The sequence below is a fragment of the Panthera uncia genome (genome assembly GCF_023721935.1).
Source record: "Panthera uncia isolate 11264 chromosome D3 unlocalized genomic scaffold, Puncia_PCG_1.0 HiC_scaffold_8, whole genome shotgun sequence".
NCBI lineage: Eukaryota > Metazoa > Chordata > Mammalia > Carnivora > Felidae > Panthera > Panthera uncia.
The window spans coordinates 76,981,236-76,995,415 of record NW_026057586.1 but is presented as its reverse complement, the minus strand read 5'-3'; positions in this window follow the sequence as shown (position 1 = coordinate 76,995,415).

Below are 14,180 nucleotides of genomic sequence, written 5' to 3'. Positions count from 1 at the left end.
AGCTGTTTCAACCAAACCAAGTTTTCTCTCATCTCCCTAGCCCCCGACCTTGTTCTTGCTCTATCCACTACAAGGGATGCCCTTTGCTCCCTTCTTCATCTGGATAGTTACCAGCAATTCTTCAAGCTCACGGGGTCACCTCTTCCTGGAAGTGTTCCATGGTGTATACAGGAGGGGCAGGTGCCGTTCCCCTGCATTCCCCTAGCACCCTGCAGAAATTTATATCTGAATTGTAATCATTGCTTTCCATGTCTGTCTTCCTGCTCCAGCCTGAGGCCTCCTTGAAGGTATGGACAGTGTCTCATCTATTCCTGCGTCCCCAGAATCTAGCATAAGACTTGGCACATAATAGATGGTCAGTAAATGGCAAGTGAACAAATTGAAAGCTAGCCCCAGCCCAAGCAGACACTGAATGTAGTACTGGGAGAGGATTTATTCTGGCAACTCTTGCTCACAAAACTCTCGAATCTTGGGGCACCTGGGTGGCTCATTCAGCTAAGTGACTGGCTTCAGCTCAGGTCATGATCTCACGGTTCATGGGTTTGAGCCCCACATCTGGCTCTGTGCTGAATGCTTGCTCAGAGCCTGGAGCTTGTCTCAGATTCTGTGTCTCCTTCTCTCTCTGCCCCTCTTCCACTCGTGCTCTGTCTCACTTTGTCTCTCAAAAATAAATAAATGTAAAAAAACAAAACAACTCTCGAATCTTGCAGATGGTTCTTATTTGACAGAAACTATCTTCTTGGTAATCAACTTACTTTCTCTTTCCAGGGGGCATCTGGTCTCCCTTCAGTTGCTTATCTTCTCTACTTCAGGGTACACTCTGTCTTTTGGGAGCCATCTTTTTTTAATGTTTATTTATTTTGGAGAGAAAGAGAGAGAGAGAGAGTGCAACTGGGAGAGGGGCAGAGAGAGAGGGAGACACAGAATCCGAAGCGGGCTCCAGGCTCTGAGCTGTTAGCACAGAGCCCGTCATGGGGCTCGAACTCATGAACAGTGAGAGACCATGACCTGAGCCAAAGTCGAAAGCTTAACCAACTGAGCCAGCCACCCAGGCGCCCCAGCGGCCATCTTTCCTGGGCATCTTCACCTAAGTATATATCAAGTCACCAATTTCACTGCTCTTGTCCTCAACATCTACCTCCTTAGTGACTTCTTCATTTTCTCATGCTCTCTGTTTCTCATACCACATTCCACTCTTTTCTGACTGACTACAGGAGAAAGCCCTGGTTTCTCGTATCAAACGCACTTGGATTTATAGCTAGCCCACTGCTTCTAAGCTACAAGATCTCTCTGAGCCTGTTTCCTGCATTTTTAAATGGGAATAACTGTTGCCCTTACCTCTTAGCACGGAAGCTGGCAAAGAAGAAAACCGGATAAATACCATCATGCCATCTGGGAATGCAGAATATGTATCCATATTATTTTATTTTATGATTTATTATATTATAATCATATGAAAATATATTAATACAATATAATGTACTAATTATATTATATAAATTATATTATAGCTCGTTATAATGTATAGTCTTTTATGATTATAATTATAAAAATTATAATTTCTCTACACTTGATGTATCAAATAATCAATTAGCCATGCTAATTATCTGGCTTACTTTAGTCTCCTAGCTTTTATTGTTATTTATTTTGAGAGAGAGAGTGTGTGTGAATGAAGAAGGGGCAGACAGAAAGAAAGAGAGAGAGAGAGAGGATGCCAAGCAGTCTCCATATTCTGTGAGGAGCCTGATACCAGGCTCGGTCTCACAACCATGAGATCATGACCTGAGCAAGAGTGAGATGCTTAACCAACTGAGCCACCAGGTGCCCCTAGTCTCCTACCTTTTAAAACCCTTTCTGCTAGTCAAGTTAGAAGAAGTTAAGTTCATTGTTTTGAAAGGAATATTTGTGAAAATATAATTTAAAACAATTGAGTCCATTTGTGGGAAGTGAAAGTCCCTGTAACAAGTCTTCTTAAATTCTGTATTCCTCCCTAAAGAAAACCACAGTAAACCATTTGTTGTTTATCCTTTCAGATATGCATTTACATACGTATGCATTATAGATGGCATATAAAGATACAACTTTAAAAAAGCTATGTATTTTTAACACTATATATTTTTAAGTTACTTGCTTAAAAAACGCTTTTGCATAAAGTGTACAGTTCAGTGGGTTTTGGTATATTCACAGAGGGTTTTGGTATATTGTGCACTCATCACCACTAGCCAATTCCAGATTATTTTTATCCCCTCAAGAAGAACCCCATACCCATTGATAGTCACCTCCCAATTCCCCTCCTCATACACCCCAACCCCTGGCAACCATTTCCTGTCTCTATGGATCTGCCTCTTCGGGACGTGTCATATACGTGGAATCATACAACATTGGCCTTTTGCATCTGGCTTCTTTCCCTTAACATTTTCAAGATTCATCCACATCGTAGCATGTATCAGTACCTCATTCCTTTTTTTGTTGTTCATGTAAAAATATTTTAAAAATTTATTTAATGTCTATTTATTTTTGAGAGAGAGAGAGAAACAGAGTGTGAGCGGGGGAGGGACAGAGAGACAGGGAGACACAGAGTCTGAAGCAGGCTCCAGGCTCTGAGCTGTCGGCACAGAGCCTGATGTGGGGCTCGAACCCATGAGCTGTGAGATCATGACCTGAGTCAAAGTCACACACTCAACTGCCTGGGCCACCCAGGCGCCCCTAAAATTTTTTTTAATTGTAGTAAAAAACATATAAAATTTACCATTTTAACTGTTTTTTAAGTGCATGGTTCAGTAGTAGTTAGGCATATTCACATTGTCATGCACACTAAAAGAAGCTTACCATCACAAATCATCAGGGAAATGCAAATCAAAATCACAATGCGGTATCACCTCGCCCATTAGGATGGCTATTCCAAACCCCTCCCCCCACCACCAAAAATAGCCAAGTAGTGGTGATGATGTGGAGAAATTGGAACCCCCATACAGTGTTGCTGGAACTGTATAAGGATGCCATTGCTATGAAAAACAATTTGGCAGTTCATCCAGCAATTAAAAATAGTAGAACTATTGGGGATCCTGGCTGGCTCAGCTGGTAGAGCATCAGACCCTTGATCCCAGGGTCATGTGTTCAAGCCCCATGTTGGGCATGGAGCCTACTTAAAAAAAAAATAGTAGAACTACCATGTGAACCAGTGACCCTACTTCTGGGTATATATCCACAATAATTGAAAGCATGGTCTCGATATTTGCACACTTATGTCCATAGAAGGGTTATTCACAGTAGCCAAGAGGTGGGAAATCCCCCCAAATGTCCACTGACAATGCAGTATATACATACAGTGGACTAGTATTCAGCCTTAGAAAGGAAGGAAATTCTGTCACATGCTACCACATGAGTGAGCCTTGAGGAAATTATGCTAAGTAAAATATGCTAGTCATAAAAAGACGAATACTGTATGCTTCCACTTCCAAGAAGTATCTAAAGTAGTCAAACTCGGAGCGCCTGCGTGGCTCAGTCAGTTAAACATCTGACTGGCTCAGGTCATGATCTCGTGGTTTGTGAGTTCGAGCCCCCTGTCGCGCTCTGTGCTGACAGCTCCAAGCCAGGAGTCTGCTTCCGATTCTGTGTCTCCTCCTCTCTCTGCCCTGCCCCTCTCATGCTCATGCTCTGTCTCTCAATAATAAATAAATGTTAAAAAAATTTTTTTTAAATAAAATAAAATAAAGTAGTCAAACTCACAGGAACAGAATGTAGAATGGTGGTGGTCACCAGGGGCTGCAGGGAGAGCGAGACGGGAGTTAGTGTTTAATGGGTATAGAGTTTTAGTTCTGCAAGAATGAAAAAGTTCCAGAGATTGGTTGAACAATGGGAATATACATTTTTGAAAGTTTTTATTTATTTGTGTTTTTAGTAATCTCTACACCCAACATGGGTCTTGAACTTACAACCCCAAGATCAAGGGCTGCATGCTCCTTTGACTGAGCCAGCCAGGCACCCACAATGTGAATATACTTAACACTCCTGAACGGTACAGTTGAAACAGTTAAAATGGTGTTATATGTTTTTTACCACAGTTAATTTAATTATTTTCTGTTAATTGATTAATTAATTAATTTTTTACTATTTCTATGTGTTTGAAGCAGGAGAAGGCCTGCATTAGTTCAGTATGCCCATGTGACTGATATGATTCTAAATTGGATTTTTAATATCTGAGATATCTGAGTTTTATTTTTATTTTTTAATGTTTTTTATTTATTTTTGAGAGACAGTATGCAGAGGAGAGGTGAAGAGAGGGAGACAGAGGATCTGAAGCAGGCTCCACGCTGTGAGTGCAGAGCCCGATGTGGGGCTCAAACCCACGAACCGTGAGATCATGACCTAAGCTGAAATCAAGAGTCAGCTGCTTAACCAGCTGAGCCACCCAGGTGCCCCTCTGAGTTTTGAAACTAGAGAGAGCTTTCTTTGCCTGAGAAATGTTCCATATGCCAACCCTATCCCATCTGCAGTTTATTTTCGATAGTTTTTAAAGATTTGTTATTATTTTTAAGTAATCTCCACACCCATCATGGGGCTTGAACTCACAACCCCCGAGATCAAAAGTCACACGCTCTGCCGACTGAGCCAGCCAGGTGCCCCTATTTTGGGTATTGTTTACTGTGCAATAGAGATACATCATCTACATATATAACTTAGGTGAATTCCACTATATTCACTTAGAAAAGAGAGAGAAATTTAAGTTTACTTAAACAGAAATGTGCTTTTCAAATGTACATTTACTACAATTTAAACAGGTTAGGGGAGCTCCACCTGCTATTGGCCTTATGCACTGACATTGGATCCTAACTTCTATGTAAGATATGGTGCACTGTTCTCAGATGCCCATGAGATTCCGTGACTGTGCTTTTACTTAATTTTTTAAATGTTTATTTATTTTTGAGAGAGAGAGTGAGAGAATGCACGTGCGAGTGGGGGAGGAGCAGAGAGAGGGAGAGACAAAACCAGAAGCAGGCACCAGGCTCCGAGCTATCAGCACAGAGCCCGACATGGGGCTTGAACTCATGAACCTTGAGATCCTGACCCGAGCCAAAGTTGGACGCTTAACTGACTGAGCCACCCAGGCGCCCCCCTTAACTGTGAATTTATATCTTAAGTCACTACAAAGGCAAGTAAGATGCTATATTTCACTGAAATGTCTTCCATTTCTCACACTAACCCCCTCCCACCACAAAAAGTGCAAATAAACTCCCAAATCATCAACACCCTAGTGTTCAAAGCAGCTAGTATCCCTGACTGGATTCATCTATTGGTAAAACAGATGACGATGAAAGATAGATACACACATACATTTCTATGCATGCGACATTTGCCCTTCTGGGACTTTGACTCAACCACAGGGAAGTGGTTTAGGACCCTTTTGTTATCTATTCTCTCTGTTCACTTTCCTTGGACCTCTAGACAGCAAAAACTAATTCAAATGGGTTGAGGAAGTCAAAATAAATTCTAGGCTCGTGTGTGATAATAAATGTATTCATTTCTGGAGCAGGCAGAAAGTTGTAGTAAGCTCATAAAATGTCAGTAAGTAGGGATGGAGCCGACTAAAGTGACCAAAATTATATGTAAATTAGTATTAGATGTGTATTCATGCAAGGCACTTGCCAACACAGGGCCTCCTGTGGCTCTGTTGACCTGGTGGCCAGAATCTCTGTGCAGGTGTGAACAATACTCATTTGCTCCTCATAGAGGATGTCTCTTGCTTTTGCTTTTCTTGTCTCTATTTCTCTTCTTGCTGGTATCAGCACAATTGTTTTCCTTTGGAGAGCAGCCCCAAACCTAAGAAAGCACGATTGGGATCAAGCTATGGGGATGGGTGAGAACCCAGGCACAGTGGGAGTTGAGTTGATGAGGGCTGGGTGCACAACCTTGTCTGGATTGGTGAGAAGCAGTCCCTGGATGTTGCTAGAGGTGCTGAGCAATGGAAGCCTCCTTTCTGCTGGGATTGCTAACCCGAGTCAGTGTGAGCCTGAAGCTGTTGGTGGCTATTACTGGTTATCCATTCCTGCAGAACAAATGGCCACTAACTTTGTGGCATACAACAGTATACATAGGGGCGCCTGGGTGGCTCAGTCGGTTAACTGTCTGGCTTTAGCTCAGGTCATGACCTCATGGTTCATGAGTTCAAGCCCCGCATCAGGCTCTGTGCTGACAGCTCGGAGCCTGGAACCTGTTTCGGATTCTGCGTCTCCCTCTCTCTCTGCCCCTTCCCTCCCCAAATAAATACACATTTAAAAAAGAAAAATAAATAAAACAACGTACATTTATTATCTCACAATTTCTGTGGATTAGGGACTTGGGTGTGACTGAGCTGGGAACTGTGAATCAGGGTGTCTCAAGGTGTCAGACAAGGCTGGGTCTCGTTTTCAGGAGCTCAGTCAAGCGCTGAAGTGTCAGGCCAAAAATGAAAGCATCAAGCCTCTACTCTTGGCGTGATGGTGTAAGCAAGAGGCTGAAACTGGCGAAAGTACCTTGTCTCCCTGTTGCATTTTCCCCCATGGAATGCCACAGGGGGATCAGCACAGACGTGGGGGTCATCTTGCTGTTGAAAGAACCTGAATGAAAGGCTCCAGTTGTTTTATGGATCTTAGAGATTGGGAGGTGGGAGTGCAGAGGGTGAGAGAGCAGGGCTGGAGGTGGAAAATGACTGGTACTGACTCACGGCGGAGGAAGTGTCTGCAAGGTCCTGTCCTCCCTCCAGAAGGAGGTCTTGGCACAGGTATCTGAAAAGGACCTCTGCCCAAGAACTCAGATGAAGAGACCTAGGAATGAAGGCACCAGGCCTAGGAATGACTGCAGACATGTGCAAGAGCATGACTGGCCAGAGGGGTGTGGTCCTTGATGCGTCTCCCTTCAGAGACTGCCGTGTGCCTGCCGTGCACCAGGGCTGGTGTGGGGAGGGCAGCTGTCCCCTGTGAGACCTGCCAGGTGAAGCCTTTGTCACTGCCTCTGGGCAGGCCTGAGAAGTCACACGTAGACTTTTAACCAGGAGCTGGACACCCTATTCATCAGAAGCCTTGACTGGAGAATCATTGGCATCCAATCTCTCTTGGTGGTTGTTGGTAGGAGTCAGTTCCTTGCGGGCGGTTGGACAGAGGACCTCAGCTCCTCGCTGGCTGTTGGCCAGAGGCTGCCTTCAGTTCCATGCCATATGCCTTTCCACGTGGCAGTTTATTTCATGAAAGCCTGCAAGCTGAGAAGGCAATATAGAAAGTGTGCTAGCAAGCCGTTAGTCACAATCTCATGTAACCTGATCACAGAAGTGCCATTCCATTAACATTGCTGTATGCTATTGGTTAAGCTTGGGTTACTCAAGGGGAAGGGACTATACAAGGCCATGAATGCCAGGAGGTGGGAATTTCCAGGGCCTTCTTAGAAGCTGCCATCACAATGGCTTTCTGGCAACATAAAGGGAGAGTCTACTTGAGATTGAAACAAGCCCAGAGGCAAACAAAGCTGAGAAATAGGAGGGAGACAGGTACTTATGGCACCACTTAAGCCCCTGGATCCAGACACTTCCGAAGCCAAGCACCTATTGGCGAGGGGGACAGAGGATCTGCAGTGGGCTCTGTGCTGACAGCAGAGAGCCCGATGTGGGGCTCGAATTCACCAACTATGAGGTCATGACCTGAGCCGCGTCTGACGCTTAACCGACTGAGCCACCCAGGCGCCCCTAAAGATTCCAGTTTGCACTTGATTCCAGTTTTAGTCGCTTGAGTCTTGAGACTTGAAAAGACTTTTCAGTTTTATGTTTTCCTGATTAACATAAAAATAAGTTGGCCAAATTCTTTGGGTGTCTTGGGATAGAGATGTGCTGAGGTCACGTCAAGGACAAAGTGTTTGCTGAAGGGATGCTGGTGGTCTGGCACCCACCTGGAGCCCTGTTGTGGAGTAGGTCAGTTTTGGAGCTCAGAGGTCTCTGTCTCTCTAGGTGCCTCTTTCTCTCAGTGAATCTGTTGTTTTTGCACTGGTGAGGAGCCATTTCTCCTCTATTCTCTGTATGTTTTTACCCAAACTCCCTGCTGCCTCTGATTTTCAGCCTGTGCAAGACTCTCAATGGCCCCTTTACACCCCCTGTACAGCTTCTTTCTGCATTAGCTCCTGCCATTTACACCTGCCTGTTTCTCCTTATATACCAGTGCAGATTCAAGAGGTCAAATCTGATTGGTCCAGGTCATCCTGTGGAGCAAGTCTGTTCCATAGGTGATTTGTTTGACAAGTTTGTGGACTGGTGGTCAGGTGGGTTGGGTTGGACTCCTGGGGCTTCCTAAGAGCTGTGGGCACGGCAGGCACAAAGACACAAAGCAAGCTGTTTTTCATGAAGATGGTCGAGATTCCAGTTTGAACAATCTCTAATTTGATAGCACTAAAACCTGAATGAATGAGGCTTCACTGAGTTTTAGCATGATTTGGGAGAACTGGTTTCTATTCCTGCTCCTTTTTAATAAGGAGATTATCTGCATTAACTAAGGACTCTTTCTGTTGCAAACGAACAACATCCAATTTAAACAGGCACAGATCCAACATGGAATTTGCTGGCTCATGTATCTGCAAAGTCCAAGGGTAGTTCTTGCTTCAGGCTTCGTGCCATCCAGAGGTCAAACAGTGTCAATGTCATCATGTCATGATGTCTCTCTCTCTCTCTCTCTCTCTCTCTCTCTCTCTCTCTCTCTAGGAGCTACCTTCCTCTGTGTTGGCTCATTCTCAAGCAGCCTCTTTTGTCTTGGGGACAAGATGATCCCCTGCAGCCCCAGGCCGACAACCTCTCTCCTTGGCAGCACTGGCTGGAAGAGAGATTCCTTCTTCCCGGTGGTCCTACCCAAGGTTCCCAAATAGAGTCTCATTGGCCTGGCTTGGTCACCTGTGCATCCCAGAACCAATGGCTAGAGGAGAGGGATGCAATGCTTTGATTGGCCAGTCTCTGGTCACATGACCATTCCCGTGCCTGCCACCTAAACCGTAAGCAATGAGAGTGACAGAGGAGTGGGCTGTTAGTAGTACTTGAAAGAGAAATGAATGCTAGCAAAAACAACACTAGTGTCTACACCTGCTAACCTGTCCGTTTCTGCCTCCCAGTCTCTAAAAGCGTGTGTTGTTTGTGGACGGATCCTGCTAACATCCTCTGAGCCTACCAACATGTTTGCAGGTGACTTCTAGAATTTGCTCTTTCTTTTTTTCTTTTTTTTTTAATTGAAGTGAGCTTCACATAACCTAAAATTTACCATTTTAGAGTCAACAAAGCGGTGGCACTCAGTGTGCAACTACCACCTCTGTCTAGTCCCAGAACATTTTTCATCCTCTCAAAATAAAGCCCCATGCCCATTAAACAGTTGCTCCTCAGTCGTTCCTCCTTGCACTCCTGGTGACCACCAGTCTGCATTCTGTGTCTACCTATTCTGGGTGTTTCGTATAAATGGTGTCATAAAATATATGGCCTTTGTTTGGTGTGTGGCTTCTTTCACTTAGCATAATGTTTTCAAAGATTTTTTTTTTAATAATGTTTTTTATTTATTTTGAGAGAGGCAGAGAGAAGGAGAGAGAGAATCCTAAGCAAGGTCCGTGCTGTCAGCACAGAGCCTGACGCAGGGCTTGATCTCACAAACCACGAGATCATGACCTGAGCTGAAATCGAGAGTTGGATGCTTAACCGACTGACACACACCCAATGCCCTGAGCATAATGTTTTCAAGGTTCATCTACATTGTAGCAAAGTATGGGTGCTTCACTCCTTTTTATGGGCTGAATAATATTCCATTGTGTGTATATCCAGAATTTGCTTGGTTCTTATTTTATCTTATTTTTTTATGCTTAATTGTGGTAAAACACACATCACATAAAATTCACCATCTTAACTGTTTTTAAGCACAGCTATGTGGCGTTAAATACATTTGCACTGTTGGGTAACCATTGCCATCATCCATCTCTAGAACTTTCCTCATTCTCTCCCCTGCCCCCTCCCCTGGCCCTGGCAGCACCATTCTACTTCCTGTCTCTAGGAATTTGACTACTTTAGATACTTCATGTAAATGGCATCATACAGTAGTTGTCCTTTTGAGACTGACTTATTTCATTTGGCATGATGTCCTTGAGATCATCCATGTTATAGCTTGTGACAGGGTTTCCTTCTTTTTTTTTAACTAAAAAAATTTTTTTAAATGTTTATTTTTGAGAAAGAGAGACAGAGCTTGATCAGGGGAGGGGCAGAGAGAGAGGGAGACACAGAATGTGAAGCAGGCTCCAGGCTCTGAGCTGTCAGCACAGAGCCCTACATAGGGCTTGAACTCATAAACCATGAGATCATGACCTGAGCTGAACTTAGATGCTCAACCGACTGAGCCACTCAGGCACCAAAGGCTTCCTCCTTTTTAAAGGCTGAATAATATTGCAGGTAGGGATAGATCACATTTTGCTTATCCATTCATTCATGAGTGCACATTTGGGGTTGTTTCCACCTCTTGGCTACTGTGAATAATGCTGCTGTGAAAATGATGTGCAAATATCTCTTCAATATCCTGCTTTCAGTTCTTTTGGATATAGACTCAAAAGTAGGATTGCTGGGTCATATAGTAAGCCTACTTTCAATTTTTAGAGGAAATAGACTTGCTTTTTTTTATTTTTAAAAAAAGTTTTTAAATGTTTTTATTTATGTTTGAGACAGAGAGAGACAAAGTATGAGCAGGGGAGGGGCAGAGAGAGGGAGACACAGAATCTGAAGCAGGCTCCAGGCTCCGAGCTGTCAGCAGAGAGCCCGATGCGGGGCTCGAACTCACAAACCGTGAGATCATGACCTGAGCTGGTCAGATGCTTAACTGACTGAGCCACCCATGAGCCCCAAGACTTGCTCGTTTTTAAAATTAATTTTCTGTCTAATTTTTTCCTAAAGATATTTTATGTAGAAGATGACAGCGTGAATGTAAAGAGTATCTTAAAATGCTTTGAGACACCTGGCTGGCTCAGTTGGTAAAGCAGGCGACTTGACTCTTGATCTCAGGGTTTTAAGTTCGAGCTCCATGTTGGGTGTAGAGATTACTTCAAAATAAAATCTTTAAAAATAAAATAAAATGCTTTGAAATTCTCATAGCAGAAAAGCAAAAATCTCAGCATAAAAAACCTAACAAGTGGCATGCTGGAGACCAAGATCTCGGTCAACTTCCAGAACAATGTCTCAGCCCAGCTTCCATGGCCAACAGCCTGTGCCTGGATCCTCTGATGTCACAATCCCAAATCAAGCATGGCCTCAACAACAGTTTCTGAATCACGGCCACAGGACAGAGGGTTGTTTTTGTTTTTTTTTTTTTTTTTGCCTTAGGCCTGCCTGGTGAAACTCTTTCTCTAGCAGAAACACAATGAGTAAACTGGAATGAAGCCACTCCACCAAATAACCACATCAGTGAATTTCCTCCCCTCACTCAACAAACAAAAACAACCTGCGGTTTCTCAGACTCATTCATTTGAGGCTACCCAAGGACAGCACCTACGGAAGCTCCCTGCCTAGACACACACACACAGACACACACACACAGACACACACACACACAGACACACACACACAGACACACAGACAGACACACACACACATTACAATCCAGAAAGGCAAGTATATAGAGGATGTGTGTCAATAAATATAACATTTGTTTTTCTTTTCTTCCTTTTTAAAAATTGCTTTCCCCACCTCCTTTAATACGTGAATAGTGCTCTGAGTAATCAGTAAATATTGAGCACCTCTGCTGTATGCCAGGAGCCTCCGTAGTTCTCCAGGGCTGGGGTTTTAACCTGGATTTCTGGGGCACTTCTTGGTTTCTTGATGAAAACAAACACTTACTGTGGACATTTGCAGGAGTGCTTGGCTCCTTCCACTCTGGCTGGCAGAACTGCCTCTCTGCCCAGACCTGCTTTGGACTCTGCAGACCACTCAGCACAGACCAAGTGGCTTTCTTCTCAGCTGGCTGTCAGCCTTCAGCAAGTCCCTGAAATTTCTGAACTTCCACTTTCCTCAGTTGTCTAACAAGGGAGAAAATGAAAAGCCATGATTGCATGATTAAGTATTGACCCCATTGTGTTAGCCATTTTATTTTATTTTATTTTATTTTATTTTATTTTATTAAAAAAATTTTTTTAACATTTATTTTTGAGACAGAGAGAGACAGAACATGAATGGGGGAGGGTCAGAGAGAGAGAGGGAGACACAGAATCCGAAACAGGCTCCAGGCTCTGAGCTGTCAGCACAGAGCCCGACGCGGGGCTCAAACTCATGGACCGCGAGATCATGACCTGAGCCGAAGTCTGACGCCCAACTGACTGAGCCACCCAGGCGCCCCTGTGTCAGCCATTTTAAAGAAAACATTTTTGGAAATGTATTTAACATCAGGAAATGTTCAAAATAAAATATTAAAAGAGGGCTAATGCAGAATTATGTATGTATTCTTATGTGGATCACATACTCTGCATATATTGTTAAAAGCACGAATATAGAACTTCGTGGAGGTTGAAACATTTGAAATAAATGACAGGGTAATAAAAGCGTTAGGTACCCTTTTCACTTAAAAATTGACCACAGAGGCCCAACCCAATCTGGAACATAGTATCTCAAACTTAAAATGTAAATTTTCTTTGACCCACTTTTAGGATTTTTTTTATCCTCAAGAGAAAACAACCAACCCAATAAGGGCCTCATGCAAAAGGATAAGTATTGCAGAGATGTTTCTAGAGCATAATAGTGAGAATGCCTTCCATGTTTCCAAAGGGGGGGTTTGTGTTTATAAACAAGTGACGATCCATACAGTGGAATCTTGTGCAGCTATTAAAAATGTTGCTGTAGGGGCACCTGGGTGGCTCAGTCGGTTAAGTCTCTGACTTTGGCTCAGGTCATGATCTTACAGTTTGTGAGTTCCAGTCCCTACATCAGACTCTGCTGTCAGCACAAAGCCTGCCTTGGATCCTCTGTCTCCTTCTCTTCCTGCCTCTACCCTGCTGGTGCTCTCTCTCTCTCTCTCTCAAAAATAAACATTTGGGGCGCCTGGGTAGTTCAGTTGGCTGAGCATCCGACTCTTGGTTTCTGCTTGGTTTGTGAGTTCAAGCCCCAAATTAGGCTGTATGCTGGCAGTGAGGGGCCTGCTTGGGATTCTCTCTCTCTCTCTCTCTCTCTCTCTCTCTCTCTGCCCCTTCCCATTAGCTCTCTCTGTCTCTCTCTCAAAACTAAATAAACTTAAAAAATTAAAAAATAAAATAAACATTAAAGAAAATGTTGCTGGGCACCTGAGTGGCTCAGTCGTTAAGCATCTGACTTCAGCTCAGGTCATGATCTCAGAGTTCATGAGTTCAAGTCCCACATCAGGTGAGCTCAAGCCCCACTAAAGCCCTGGGTGAGCCTCACTTGTCTCTCTCTCTCTCTCTCTCTCTCTCTCTCTCTCTCTCTCCCCCTTGCTCACTTATGCTCTCTGTCTCTCTCAAAAAATAAAATAAAATAAAATAAAATAAAATAAAATAAAATAAAATATAAAATAATAAAAAGCCAAGTTAAAAAAAGTGTGGCTGTATTTATTTATAGACACGACCGGAGAAAGCCAAAGAGAGGCAAATTACACAACAGCATGTATGTCATATTGAAATCATATTTTCATATATGCATATTCACATTTATATGCATAGAAAGAAGTCTGGAAGGAAATACACCAACATGTTCATTGACTTGGGTGGTAGGATTACTAAGGGACGTTACTTAACTAATTAACTTTATGTTTGCTTATTTTTATATATGAGTTTTATGCAATGAATGTCTAATAAAGTAATAGCTTCCTACTTGGAGGTGCCAGGCTGTGTGTGAAGCACATCAGATGAGTTGCATGGAATCCTCACAATGATCATTTCAGGGGTGTTGGTAAACCCAGTTTAGAGAGGGAGAAACTAAGGCCTCGTGAGGATAAGTCACGTGCTGTATGAGTTTCCTGTTGCTACTGTACCAAATGACCACAAACTTAGTGGCTTAAGACAACACAGATGTATTATCTTATAGTTCTGGATGCTAGAAGTCTGAAGTCTCACCGAGCTAAAAATCAAAAGTGTCAGCACAGCTATGTACACTCTGGAGGCTCTAGGGGACAATCTGTCTCCTTGTCTTCTCTAGCTTCTAGAGGCTACCG